Here is a 15,819-nt window from a genome sequence, read left to right as displayed (position 1 = left end):
TTGACTGACCTTAGTTCCAACTCTCTCTCTTAACCACAGGAAACATACTGCAATCTACCACCATGGGTAAGAGAATAGCCACGATTCGAACACAGCAGAAAAACGTCCATCCGTCATGGTGAGCGCGCTTCTGACAACCCGGTACCTTCTTCGAAACCAACACCAACTCCACGCTCCTCGAAGATGCTAAAGGATGAATACAATGTTCCTTCAGACCACGATGTTGAGACTTTATTTTTCTGGATGGAATCGACAGACAAAACGCCGCTAGAAACTTGTTTTTGATTCCGCTTCACAGCCCATAGTGCCAAGCCCAGAGACAGGGACCGCCCAGAGGGAACCACACTCGTTTCAAAGCCTTGCGATGAAGTCGAGAGCCGATATTGTCCGATAAGCCGCCACGGGCTCGAAAATTTAGAAATGGTAAAGGTAATTCAGTTGTAGGCATGTAAGTATATGTGGCCAATTGGTGAAGGCTCAGATTTTGTGACCACATCTTACAATCCACACCAACTCATACATAAATCATGGCACAATTGCAGGGAGAAAATACTGGACATACGAAAAATCTATAAGACTATACCAAGAAAGAGGACGGAAAACCAAGATTCCCATAGAAGCCTGTACACACATTGAATTGACAGTTGTACATTAAAATTGTTACGTCGCAATTGTAATATCCGCGATGACCAACAAACTCCGAATCATGATTCTGTCAAACTGTGACTAGTTTTCCTCGATAATTAGCACAAGGAGCCGGGATAACTACGGAATATACTGGTACCATGAAACATACAATAGGGCTGTAATACATGCCAATGTGCTTGTCGGGAACTGACTACAATAGGTCTATCTGCGCAGGCTTGTATAGTCATAAAATACTCTGCCATGAAACGAGAAATAGGCTGACGACCTGTGTGTAATAGTAATACCACACTGTTATTGAAAGAGAATATTTACGGTGAAGTCACCGAGATTTATGAGTCTCCTGGGCACTGGAAAAAACGGGACATAGTTCTTAGTAGAGGGTATGATCAATGTGGATGGCGAAGCGTGATATACAACGTGTTCCAATACCGTCCCCTATGTTGGTAAGCAGTTCCTGTGATACGGCGTTCCATTCACTCACCAGCATGGTTAACACCAGCTGGATGGTCGTTGGTGCATGTGGATATGCTGAAAAACTTCTCTCCAACACATTCCGTAGGTGAGATGGGAATTAAGTCGGGGGAACGAGCAGGCCAGGCCATTCGTCGAATATCCTCTCGCAACGGGAGCTGCTCCACCTGCACAGCTCGGTGCGTGTTACCAGCAATAAAAATAAAATCGTGTCCTAGTGCACACCTGAAAGACGCACACGAGGAAGGAGTACACTATCACAATAACACTGACCAGTGAGTATACCGTGTTCAGAGGTGTGGACGTCACTACGCCCATGCAACATACCACACCATAACACTGGACCAGCAAAACGTTCATGTTCGACAATGCTGGACGTTCCTCATATGGCGAGAGGTGATGCGCTCTGGAACATTGTCGAACATGGCCGTTTTGGTGATTCAGGTGTTGTGGTGTGGGAGACATAATGTTGCACGGTGTACTGATCGCCAAATATGCTAACACGGTGAAAGTTACCTTAATAAAAATAATATCATTGTTGTTTTTCGTTGAAAGTTTTGTCTGCTGGCAGTGTTAGCTGTCTGTAATCTAACGTAACCTTTCAACATAGGAATTCGTATACTTTGAACATAAGAATTCTGCGAGAATGTGTAGCGAAATATGACTGCGAGAAAGTAACTCGAAAATGCCTACCTCGTTCCCCGTCCGTTTAAACATTCGTAATGGCAAGAATACTCTCTTGAGTTCAACACCGTGAAGCATTAAGGGGGGTAGGACGTCAAACGGGCCGACTTGGAGCAGGAGAGTCACCACAGGACATTTTAATTTCTACTGTCTATACTTTTACAAATAAGTTCACAAAACTTTGTCACCATGACCAGGACGGATTGAGGACTCACACTCATCTACAGTTTCATACACCAAGTCATCGAAGAATCTCTCTTACTTAGGAAGAAAAGTGTACCTATAGCAACAAATGCAGCCAGTAGTAAGTGAAAAAAATGATGAAATTTCACATGTAAAAAAAAAGATATTTTGCTGCGTTTTTGAACTTCCACTGCGATGAGCAGTGGAAGCTCAAAAACGTAACAAAACACATTTTTTTACATGTGAAATTTCATCATTTTTTTCACTTACTACTGGCTGCATTTGTTGCTATAGGTACACTTTTCTTCCTGAGTAAGAGAGATTCGTCGATGAATTTTTCATAGCATTACAGGTGTATGAAACTCTAGAATTTTCCAAATTCATTAAAAAACTGTGGAAAAATTTGAGATAACTAACTATAAAACTTGAATTTTTTCTCAACATGAAGTTTAAAATGGAACAGTTTATTCATTTTTTCATAAATTAAATAACTTCTACAGTTTCATACACCTGCAAGTATGGTTTGTATGCTGTGCAAAAGTCATCGAAGAATCTCTCTTACTTAGGAACAAAAGTGTACCTATAGCAACAAATGCAGCCAGTAGTAAGTGAAAAACTGATGAAATTTCACATGTAAAAAAATGTGTTTTGTTACGTTTTTGAGATTCCACTGCTATGAGTATGAATCCTGAATCCTTTCTTGTCATGCTGTTAAAGTTTTATGAATTTATTTGTAAAACTATAGACAGTGGAAATTAAAATGTCCTGTGGTGCCTCTCCTGTTCCAAGTCGGCCCGTTTGACGTCCTACCACTCTTAAACTTCTAAACTGAGAAACTGGCCCTGCAAAAACTCATTGTTCCTTTTTTTTACTATTATCTAATTTTAGCTTACCTATTCCGTAATTGGAAACACCGTGACATTGCTCTTGTCTTGAAAGAGCGTCGAATTTGCATAACATGAAATGTAATTAGTTTTCTGATTAGAATAGATCTATGTTTGCTTCATAAACAATAATACATAAAAAATTACAGTTCTTGAGTGGACAAACGTAAGCAGTGCTCAACATCGGATGAGATTTTTCGAAAAATGCAACTAGTAAATATGACATTAAATTTTCTTTCCCTATATCAAGTCTCTGGATATCTGAACCAAGAATGCGTAACTACATGCTGGCGCAATAAAGTACAAAACCTGAAATCAGTTACCTAAAATTAACAACGGTTCACTCCACACAAAAGCCTCTGTGACAGGCACTGGCCCGCAAGAGTGGCTTTGGGTTATAAGGATAAGTTACTGTAAATTGATTATTTCTGTATTAAACTATTCTTTTCAACTTCACTAATAAAATAACACTTAGATCTGTAATTATCAAGTACTTACATGCACAATGATTCCAAGAGGCAATGATATTATCAACACGTTACTAAAAGAACATACCACATTCATACAATTTTAGATGAAAGTATCTTAATTAGTGCAGAAAGAAATGCGCAATAATTTTGTCGCGAACAAAAACTACGGGATGACTAATTTCATGTAAAAAATAATAATAATCATTACATGTTAACTTTCAGTATAAAACACATTCTTTCAAACGTCATTTGCGCTTATGAATTATGGTATTGTCAATATTTTTAGTTATTTCTTTGGCAAAATTGCGATTTTTGTGTGTGTGTGTGGGGGGGGGGGGGGGGTAACATTGACTGCAAAGAAGTTTTCAGTCGTGTAAGCAACCGCTCATAGGTAAAGGAAGGAACGAATGTAGTTAACATCAGCCGTACAACCTTTACAAATTCTGCGAGCATTCCACGCAAGAGACTACTGCTTTCTTTGTTTAAAATACCTCGATTGTCCGACAAGTTGGCCACTTCTTTCTCCATTCTGCGAACATCTAGAAACATCTCCCTATGCAATATTAGCTACTCTTTATCAAAGACTGTCCAACAGAACTGCAGAATGTGATCAGAACCAATTTGACTGATAGAAAAACCTTTAAGTTGCGAAACAAGTTCCCAAAATTTTGTTTGAAATCTACGAATTAGAGAATCCACAGCCCACCAATCATTTAAAAAAAAGATATTTGTGTGCACATTTCCTCCGGTGTTTCATACGTATGAGGATCACTACCTTCGTCGTAGAGTTTTGGCATCTTTCATTTTCGAGGTAAATCTGGTCCCTCCGTTTTCCACATGGTTTCATTCCATAGGCTAAATCAAAAAATATGTCCCATTCCTAAACTAAATTTGCAGAGGAAGTTTTCATCAAAGTTTAGATTCTCGGTGTGACAAAGATTTATTCTGAAAAGGAAATGAAGTTGTTCAAAAATGGTTCAAATGGCTCTGAGCACTATGGGACTTAACATCCGTGGTCATCAGTCCCCTAGAACTTAGAACTACTTAAACCTAACTAACCTAAGGACATCACACACAGCCATGCCCGAGGCAGGATTCGAACCTGGGACCGCAGCAGTCACGCCGTTCCGGACTGAGCGCCTAGAACCGCACGGCCACCACGGCCGGCTGAAGTTGTTCAATCCTCCCGAAAACAGAAATTCAAATTGTCAGGGAAATAAGGAATCTGACTTGATAATAGGTTTGAAAGTGCCCACTACCCTTCCCATCGAGTCCACTTTAAGCATCTTCCAAAAATTTCAAGAGAATTTCATAATTTATACCCAACGAATTCATCTGTTGTACCCTTACACAGAACCTTGTAGGACAGAATGGTCGCAAAGTCAGTCTGAGAATGTCTTTTATAATAGCATCTTCGTTTTCTTCTTGCTGCGGTTGCAACTCAGCTACCGACTTTGACGAATGCCTTACAAATGATATTAATTCACGATGAATTACCAAAAAGTCTCCCACGTAACTAATACATTGCATCGCAAATTGCGCTACCAAATTCAAACTATGTGCTGAAAAACGAACATATATACCTCTCGGATCCAACTGAGTAATTCTACTTTGTAAACCTGTTAAATATCCTCTGACATCATAAAACTGAACGACAGTATTTTACGTAGTGTGTCTGAAAGTTCGGCTAATGGTGTCGTATCTCAACGGCAACTTGGCGCACATGTGTTTGCATGCGCATGGGTCCTCAGAGTCTTGGGGAGAATCGATACACGGCATGCACTGCTTATGACTGGTTGTGTAAAGAGACTGCGACCAGTTGAACGTAGTCAGTGCGAGAGGGAGTGTCACAGCGCAATGGAGCGACGTGTGAACATTACGTTCTGCTACAAATTGGGAAAGAATGCAAGAGAGACACATGGAATGTTGGTACAGATGTACGGGAGGGAAGCTGTGAGCAGAAAATGTGATTACGAGCCGGCCGCGGTGGCCGAGCGGTTCTAGGCGCTACAGTCTGGAACCGCGCGACGGGTACGGTCGCAGGTTCGAATCCTGCCTCGGGCATGGATGTGTGTGATGTCCTTAGTTTAGTTAGGTTTAAGTAGTTCTAAGTTCTAGGGGACTGATGACCTTAATAGTCCCATCGTGCTCAGAGCCATTTGAACCATTTTTTTTTTTTTTTTGTGATTACGAATGGTTTAAACTTTTCCGTGAAGGGAGGGAAACAACTGAGGATGAGCCACGTTGAGGCCGGCTATCGACAAGGAGATCCCCCAGAAAAGGTTGAGAAAGTGGGACAAATGCTGGAGAAAGATCGGCGACGGACTCTCAGATTGACTGCGGAGGAATTGGGCATTAGCAACGGCACAGTGCACACCCTCATCTGCGATGATTTGGGTTAGCGGACGATCAGCTCCCGATTTGTACCGCACAAGTTCACAGACGAGCAGAAAGAAAACGGATGGAAACTGCTGGTGATTTCCTTTTAATGTGTGATCAGGATCCATTGCTCCTGAACACCATCGTCACGGGAGATGAGACATGGTGTTACCAGTTCGTTCTGGAATTAAAAAGGCAATCTATGTCATGGTGTTCACCTTCTTCCCCTGACCAAAAAAAAAACTGCAAAAATCCAAGGTGACAACACTGCTGATCGCCTTCTTTCACAACAACGGCATCATCCAAAAGGGATTTGTCTTGCAGGTCACACCGTTAATGCTACAGCGTATCCGGAGGGTTCGGCCGGAGTTGCACAGGACTGGAAAATGGATGCTGGTCCATGACAATGCCCCTGCACACTGCGCGATTTGTGTGTGCCAATTTCTGGCGCAGAAGATGGTAACTGTTCTTGAACACCCTCCGTAATTCCCTGATCTGGCTCCTGAAGACTTCTTCCTGTTTCCCAGCCTGAAGAAGGCCATGATAGGTGAAAGTTGTGCTGACGTGAATGCCATCAAAGATCGTGACAGCCCTTCTGCGATCGATTCCACAGCAGGCCTTTGCTGATAGTTTCTGGAAGCCGTGCGAACGATGTGAAAAGTGTGAAGTAATTGGTGGCGACTGTTTTTTTAAGGGCAATAAAGAACATTCGTTTGTATCTTTTGTTTTGTGTATTGACTGACGCCGACCGCGGTTGTCTAGCGGTTCTAGGCGCTCAGTCCGGAGCCGCGCGACTGCTACGGTCGCAGGTTCGAATTCTGCCTCGGCCATGGATGTGTGTGATGTCCTTAGGTTAGTTAGTTTTAAGTAGTTCTAAGTTCTAGGTGACTAATGACCACAGCAGTTGAGTCCCATAGTGCTCAGAGCCATTTGAACCATTTTTTATTGACTGACAGCATTATCCGAGCTTTTAAGACACACCACGTATTTCGCAAGATAAACGTCCAGTGACGTCTTAGATGACTTCCAACGATGTCCTAGAACTTACTGAAGCTACTTCATGGAAGCCAATCAACACTTCTTCAGCTTGCAGATTTTTATCGACAAGTCTGAAGCATATGGATATTTGTTCCTTCACTGATATGCTGGAATTCTCACCTGTAATGAGAGAATATTATGCGGCTTGTGATTTTTACTGTAGGTCGCTGGATGATGGGAGGACAATTTCATTCAATATATCGTGAGATATCGCCGCAGTCGAGAGTTCAACACACTTGTATCTTCCGCTCTAAGAGCAGCAAATGATGAATATTTTGATGCTTAGTCGGCGTGACCCCCAGTTGCTATTCCTTGCTTCAAAATCGCCCGGCGTACATTTTTCTTATGTCTAATTTATATGTTGAGATAAGACTTGACACATTGGTTCCATGTTCCGTAGTTGCCGGAGTAGTCACGTACGAACGCTCAAGTATACATTTTTCGCGAACCATGAAACGTTGAATTGCCTTTTACCACTGTGAAAATCCATTTCTTGCTTCATGCTGTCACGGGACGATAGGTCCGAAACTGTTCAGTATTGAGGAATTTGGATAATTTTTTCTTTCGTCCGTCTCAGTTGTTCAGCTTTAGTCGTTAGCGGTTTTGGGCTTACACACTCATTCTCACACCACACAACTGGCTATTAACCGTAACTTTTAGCACCGTATTGTGAGAATAGTTACGGTTAAAAGCAAACTGTGTGGTTTGAGAATGGATGTGTCAGCCCGAAACCGTTAACCGCTAAAGTTGAATTTTATATCAGTGCGAGTTATATGTACGAAACAAAAAATTATTCAATTTCCTCAAGATCCGTTTCGAACAAATACTCCACACGAATCCCTGTCTGCAGAAGCATCGCTAGCCGACCGGAGCACTATGCTGGAATGTCGTTTTCCATCCTTCATGGAAAGACCTGCCTGATGATTTTTTGCACTTGTTGCGAAAGTACTACGGGAATCGGCAGAAGGCACGTCCTGGAGATTCTTAGCTTTTTTAACTTAACATGCTTCTCCCTACGTCCAGTGTCGGTAGTATCCACCTGTGATGACGACGACACACATACTACGAATTTATCCATAGCGCCTACCAAACCTACTTTTCGAAAGATGCTCACCATTGTGTTTCAGCTTTCCACACGCACCCAATAATAATGCCACGTTTTGAAATTGCGAAAATCTCTGCTTGGGGAAGAGCTTTTTCTCAAAGAATCCGGTAAGTAGATCGTTTCTTTGCAGTAACTTTTGATATGGTAACACCCCTTTTTTTCTCAAAATGACAATTTTCAGGTCTACAATCTAAGCTCCCGCGTCCAAGCCGTTGTCTCTTGGAGAGCAAAGAAAAAGATAATAATCCATATTACTTGAAAGCAACTTTACTGAAACTATGACTCACGCCGCCAATATCTGATTGTAACAAACAAAAGAAGAAAAATTCAAGAATTTAAGCAGCCGGTGACAGTAGGATACCTTGTATTTCAATTTGTTCGTTATTAGTGCTTGTAATCGGCAAATAGTTATTTTAACCCTTAGCTTTCCAGGTTATTTTTTGTCACACTGTCCAATGTGCTGTCTAGCGGACTGCTATATTTAAATATCCATAAAAACTGCATCCAGAAATTTCAGTGTAACAGTTCATTTTTTATGTAAAATGTTATCTTAATACCACCCAGAAAGTTTATTTTTACGAATAAAGCGCTTAAATATTCAAAAAGTGAAAATTCCACTGCTATTACATTTTTGTTTCTAGTTTCCTTCTCAGAGGTTTTCTTTGCACTCGCAGTAAATGTTTGTAGAGAATTCAAGCTAGATTGGCGTCTGCCTCTTTTTTTTTTTTTTTTTTTTTTGGTCACAGGTGAAGCATGGTTTGCATTTTTCCAGTCATCTACAACGACTTCTAGTCTTGGTTCTGCTACACCCAAAACACGGTGAATGGATGCATGAAGTCCAGGGGATATGTTATAGTTGTTGATTAACTTTTTATGTGTAAGAGGCGGCAAGTGTCTTCCAAAAAATTATAGCGACTCACCTGAGTATTTTCTTTATGGAAATTGAGGAGGACAAAGACGTTCTCCCCACTTACTCCAACACGCTGAAAAAATGGCATTGGCCATTGTTGAACGAGGCTTCGACGAGCAGCGATATTTGTTTCGACCTAATATATTTCTAGCAGAATCTTTAGCTAAAGATTCAGTCTCTACACTTATTTCATAATCACTTTGATCACTTTCTTCATTCAAGGAATTCACTGGCAGCAAACCAAAATCGACTTCAATTCCACACTGTTCATATTCTGAATTATGTTCAATTACAATTTCGTTGTCACTACCTGATCCAATGCCACTTCCTGAACTGTCCTCGGACAATTTTAAAACATTATTCTCAAAGCCAAGGTTCTAATACGAACGGTGGACAAAGACCTGGCTATTTAATCCATTACGCAAAGTCCCAAGTGCGATCTCAGAGGCAGCTGACATGAGAGCAGTGACAGTATAGGTCCCAGACATGTTCATGTGAGTACTGACAAAGGAAACTACGACAGCTTCGAAAAGAGCAACTAGAAAACGCTGTAATCTCCTACCCCATCCCTATGCATTAGCAACAGAATTACAATAAACGCTAGTGGTCTGTGACACCGCACGGGAATGTTACGGGTGAAAGATATTGTTGATGAAAGGAGTGGGGGTTTTCTAGCGCGTAACTTGTAAGGAAACCCTTCACAGCTAGTCGAAAAGGCGGGATTCTATTCACAATACACTTGCTTTGTTATTGTGGGGACTGCATTTGACCTAGCCAGAGACAAGGAAGGAAAGGGGGAATGTGCTGCATTGTTGCCTTTGCATAAAAGTATTTCAAACAATCAATTATGTTTTAGGGGTTAGAAATATTGACCTCCACCTCATTGTTTTAATTGCTTACTACATTTTGATGATGGCAAGATAAAAACATTTTGATTCTTTTGTTTTTATGAGACTAAGTATCTTGTGGGTACGTGTTACAGTCCCGGAGCATCCACGAATTTGGCGCGCTTGTATGTAGAACACGCGAACTCGCCTTCACGATGAGTGCAAGACGCCTGCGACGGTGGCGGTGCCATCTAGCGGCTGCGTCAGCAACTGCCAGCAAGAGCCGCGGCAGACGTAGGCGCCACGTGCAGTGAACGCGCCGCTGCCGGCTGCAGCGACAAGAAAACAATCTTCGCAGCCAGCAGCCCGCTCTCGGGTCTCCGGGGAACAGCTGGCCAGGCGAGGGAGCGTCCGGCGGGAGTAATGGCCGGCCTAGGCCGCTGCCATTCGTCTGCGCGCCTAACAGGTTGCCTCACACACTGCCTCCCCCGCTATGCCCTTCGTTTTGGTCCCCTCCGCTCAGTATACTGCTGTTTTCCCGGAGAAAGCCGAAATTGTAGTCGTAGGAGCAATACCCACCAGAGATCAGCAACGAAGCTAGTACGACTCCGATGCTGTGGGTTACATAATTCACAAATTAAGGCGCCGCTGTTTCATCAAAGCTCACAGTGGCACCTATAACGGTCGTCAGATACAGTCGACAGAGGTCGCCCGATAACAAGGCATAGTGCGTCCGATCTCCGTCAGTTTTTCGCGGGATCAAAGAGGTTAGGTTCAAAAATGGTTCAAATGGCTGTCAGAACTATGGGACTTAACTTCTGAGGTCATCAGTCCCCTAGAACTTAGAACTATTTAAACCTAACTAACCTAAGGACATCACACACATCCATGCCCGAGGCAGGATTCGAACCTGCGACCGTAGCGGTCACGCGGTTCCAGACTGAGGCGCCTAGAACCGCACGGCCACACCGGCCCGCAGAGGTTAGGTAGTTTAAAATCTACTCTCTGTATGAAGTAGGTTACATTTTAACCTCTTAGGGTGAGATAGATACCACGACGCCTCTCTACTTGAAGACGACTGCTGGACAGCATGTTTTGCTATTAAAATGCGGCCAAATGTATGTGAAAGAGCTATTCTGTCTCGAAAAGAATATGGTGAGTACTGCACACTTTGTCCATGTGGCGTGTATGGTTTGACTGCGCGTTGTGCAATTTCAGAAAGATTACAATAAAACTACTTACTTATTATTAACGTAACATGAGGCTTCACTTAATCACTGCTTTTCCCGGCTGATTATCGTTATTTTGTTAAATAAATCTCAACCTGCGAACGTGTAGCAATGTTGTCTGTCAAGCAGTGTAAATGACACTTAAGTCCATGCACAAAAGTAATAATATATAAAAAGCAGACAAGCTACATGTATGATAAGTGATCTGAACTAAACAAGAGTAATGATTTTTAGTAATTTTCGGTGCTGTAGTATAATAGACTCTTTACTCGTTATTCGAGGTGGCAACACTTTTCTTTAAGCAAAATGAATAGTTTTGTCACGCAGTACCACACTCACACAACACTAATGTATTTTTTCCTGTCAAAATATTTCATAATAGTTGTTACGAGCCGTCCCGCGGTGGCCTCGCTGTTCTAGCCGCTGCAGTCCGGAACCGCGCGACTGCTACGGTCGCAGGTTCGAATCCTGCCTCGATCATGGATGTGTGTGATGTCCTTAGGTTAGTTAGGTTTAAGTAGTTCTAAGTTCTAGGGGACTGATGACCTCAGATGTTAAGTCCCATAGTGGTCAGGGCCATTTGAACCATTTGGACCAGTTGTTACGAAATAACCAGGTTTCATACCTCAGCAAATAAGAATTTATATCGCGTAAGATGCTGTTTACATTCATAGAAGTTAACTGTATTCACAGAATAACTGGAATTTATTACCTCAGTGTGGTTTGTGGGCCACCAATACACTATTATAGACGCAATTATGACCAACAACATTTATGTCTGTATAGAAAATCAATTTAAAACTGCCGCTGCAATATTTCACTAATATGGCGGCTAACGTAAGACAATCACTTATCGATTCTGCCTCAGGCCCTGTTTTACTGCTAACAAATAATATATATTAAATCTTTTTGTACCTTCACTATAGGCATTAACATTTGAAAATATTTCGCAATGTTAACCGCTTATTATTCAGCGTTTACCAATGAACCGCGCTGTAGATCAATAGCGCTAATGGCTGCACTCTTTTGTAGCACGGTAGCTCAGCGTGCTCGGTCAGAGGGTTAGCTACTCTCTGTAATTAAAAAACTAAGTGTACGGATCGACAGAGAACCTGAACGGCTGTCATCGGTCGTCCGCCATGAACAAATACATAGAGCAAAATGAGATTTATAAAAAAAGAAAGAAAAAAGTGGTCAGCGCGACAAGCTGTCAATCCTAAGGGCCCGGGTTCGATTCCCGGCTGGGTCGGAGATTTTCTCCGCTCAGGGAATGGGTGCTGTGTTGTGCTAATCATCATCATTTCATCCCCATCGACGCACAAGTCGCCGAAGTGGCGTCAAATCGGAAGACCTGCACCAGGCGAGCGGTCTACCCGACGGGAGGCCCTCGTCACACGCCATTATTTTTATTAGTACAACAGTTCGAACAAAACGATGGATTTTTCTAGGAGAAGCGTAGATAACAAAGGATTTATATTTTCATTATCTTGTTCATTGGTATTGTCTGAGATAATTTTTGTTAGAAAATATTAAATTATGTCGTTGACAATAATTATTTATTATTTTAATATCGATGAATTCCTTTTTATTATAACGAGAATACTATTAATGTTCATTCAAATTCCACACACAATGCTGTCGCGAATATTATTCTGAATAGAATATAGGCGTGAATATTACATCCTCAGTTATCGGAATAACTAGACAAGTTTTACGAATGTACACTGGTGTCCAAAATTAAAGCAACAAACCGCTAGTTCCCCATTCTGTGTCTAATTCGTGGTATAATCATACAAACTGTCAATGGACGTCAGTACGATCGTGTTCTGCACGGAAGAGGACTTTTCGGTCAACAGACAACCATACCAATGATGATATCAGGGCACCAACCAAATGTTATAGTCTTTGCCGGTTAGTGTCACATCCGCAGTCGCTGTGTTCGCAGTTACAGATGGTGCCTGCAGTACGGCACACAGAAGGCGCGTACCAGACTCTTTGCGGTGGAAGGCTTTAAGTTCAAATCTTTAATCTAACTGAATCATTTAGTTCACAAGCAAAATTAACTGGCACTGCAATTTTCATTTTTCATGAACGGTACTCGGTTTATTGTAACAATAGGACAGGACAGGAACCTACTTGGTGAATGATTTTAGGAGATTCACAGGTAAACAGTTCTGATTAAACTATGGTAATTGTACACTCGCAAAACACCACAAAGCTGAGTAACGCCGTTACAAAACTAGTTGACAATAAGCTGTGATGCAGCAACCTTACATCAGTCCATTCTCGTTGTAACGAAGTTGCTGACGACGATACTGCTGCTGGCTCCTTTCCATGATAATTAGCGAGCACGGGAGTTATTGGCAATGATACTAGCGTGGCGGGTTCTTGATGTTGCTGCAGCTAATATTTCCACCGCCCACGCTCGTCACTTGCCACGTGCCGCTAAACAATCACTCCTCCAGTACAGAGCATGCCATCCATGCGTCCGCACTTCACCAAGTCTCACACCAGAGTTCTCTCTCTGTGTAGCGCGCGCTGTGACGTAACATCCTCCCGCGTCCAGAGACACCGCTACTTCAATGATCTTATTCGTTGACAAAAACCTAACGTTTCCCTAAGATTCCCTCAGCGATTACTCAGCGATATTTACATAATATACATAATTGATTATACAGCAAAATAAACAAATTAATTCATACATCGTGTACATATAAATTTATATAAAGATAAAAGCAAGTATATACACAATAATAAATGGTCAAAGAGCACATCGGCATGAAAGCGTTACAATCGTGACGGATTGCAGTCCCACGGGTCCGGGTTCGATTCCCTGCTGGGTCGCGGATTGCCTCAGCTCAGGGACTGGGTGTTGTGTTGTCTTCATCATCATTTCATCCCCATCCGGCGCGCAGGTTGCCCAGTGTGACGTCGACTGTAATAAGACCTGCACCAAGGCGGCAGGACCTGCCCCTTAAGGGGTCTCCCGGCCAGTGACGCCAAACGCCCATTTTCATTGTAGGAAGCTAATGATCATTATTGGTAAATTATTAATAATGGTGGAGCAGTACCAATAGAACAGTACTAACTTGGATAAGGAGTTCTTTCGTCACTTTAATTATTGGAAATTACTACCATTGAAATAGTTAATAAGTAATGTTTATTATTTCTATAATCAAGGAACATTCACTTCCTTATACTGTTTAGCTCGGATGGGACATGTGATACCTGAATGTAGTATAATTTGAATGGTTGTAGCTATTTGGACACTGTAGCACATATCTATCTATCTATATCCGAATCCCGCTGCAGCTACTGCCGGGTCTGGGTGCTGATGAGTCCTCTCCATTTGGCTCGGTCCTCCCGCCACTTTTCTTCCTCCACTTGCTGCCAGGTCACACCTCTACTTTCTACAGATATTCTCACTCCCATTTTCCACAGTGTTATTGGGCGCCCTCTAGGTCTTTTCCAATCCATCTTTAGTTCTTCCATAATATTGGGGAGTCTCTGCCCATGCATCCTCTTAACATGCCCATACCATCTTCATCTCTTTCTTTCAGTTTCTTCTCTCATACTTTCTTGTTTAAGGTTCTTTCTAATCTCTATATTCCTTACCCTGTTCATTCTTGTTTTTCCCTTAACTGTTCTGAGGAATTTCATTTCCCCTGCTTGCAGTCTGCTCCAGTCCCTTTCTGTCATTGTCCATGTTTCTCCACCATAGGTGACAATAGGGATGTAATAATTCTTATACATAAGGAGTTTTGCTCTTTCTGAAACCTCGTTATTCCAAATCAGGTGTTTCATTGTTTGGTAGAAATTGCCTCCCTTCTGTAACCTCCTATTAATTTCGTTAGTTATTCTTCCATCCCTAGATATTTCACTCCCTAAATAAGTGAAACTTTCTACCACTTTGAGGGGTTCTCCATTCAAGGTAATGTCTCCGTTGATCCCTTTCTCTCTTCCAAATACCATTACTTCACTCTTATCTTTATTTATTTTTAATCCATTCCTTTTCATTATTTCCTTCCATGCATCAAGTTGTAACTGTACTTCTACCTCTTTATCACCCCATATTACCATATCATCTGCAAAAATCATCTTTGTGTCTTTCTCTTTTACTATATCTTTAAAGTTGTGAAAATTAAAGTTGTACTTCTTCAGTACTTTTATCGTAATTGGAAATTTAAATATGGCTCAACTATTAGCATATTATTGCACTCGGTTCTAGGCTGAACTTTTTAGTCACAACACAATATGAGAAACACTATTAACTATAAAACACATGAAATAATAATTTCAATAGGAAGAGTCTTTAAACTGAACGAAAGTTTAATTATACTTTCAAGAAAATTATGTCGAGTGTTTCAAAAAAAAAAAAAACTACATAACTAGTCCAACCAGTTACACAGTACGCAACTGATAATTTGAAATGAAGGTGGTGGCAGTGTCGATCTCCCGAGCTATTTAAAAAAGGCGGCAGAAGTATCTATGGCTATTTCTGTGTAACAAGTTCTGAAAATTCTCTTCTCAGCGTCGGATACAGAGCTAACCAAATAACTAAATTATTTCATGAATAATAAGACTAATCACTTCCTCATTCGAGGTTGTATCATATAATCTTACCGATCTTCTCGCCTCGTTCAGTTCACAAGACGGGCACCCTTTCCTTGCTAGCCACATACTAACGCATGCCACACAGGAAGCTTGCAGTGCGATCGTCACATCCTCCTTTTTTATTCTCGCCTAGCCAGTTTCGATGCAAAAGGGCTTCCCTCCATGTTTTACATGACTACACATTTACATGCAATACGCATAGACCAGTATTACAAGTGAAGTTTTAACTTTTCCGTTGTTTTACAGCTTAGATTCATTACAATTATATAATAATGAATAAAACATTCACATGGATCTTACATCAAAGAGCACAATTATTTAGAAGTCACATTAAGTAAAAATAGCCAAACAAATAATGCAAGACCATTATAGGCACT

This window comes from Schistocerca americana, chromosome 4 (assembly GCF_021461395.2).
Source record: "Schistocerca americana isolate TAMUIC-IGC-003095 chromosome 4, iqSchAmer2.1, whole genome shotgun sequence".
In the NCBI taxonomy this organism is placed as follows: Eukaryota; Metazoa; Arthropoda; class Insecta; order Orthoptera; family Acrididae; genus Schistocerca; species Schistocerca americana.
Note: the sequence above shows the minus strand (reverse complement) of the source record.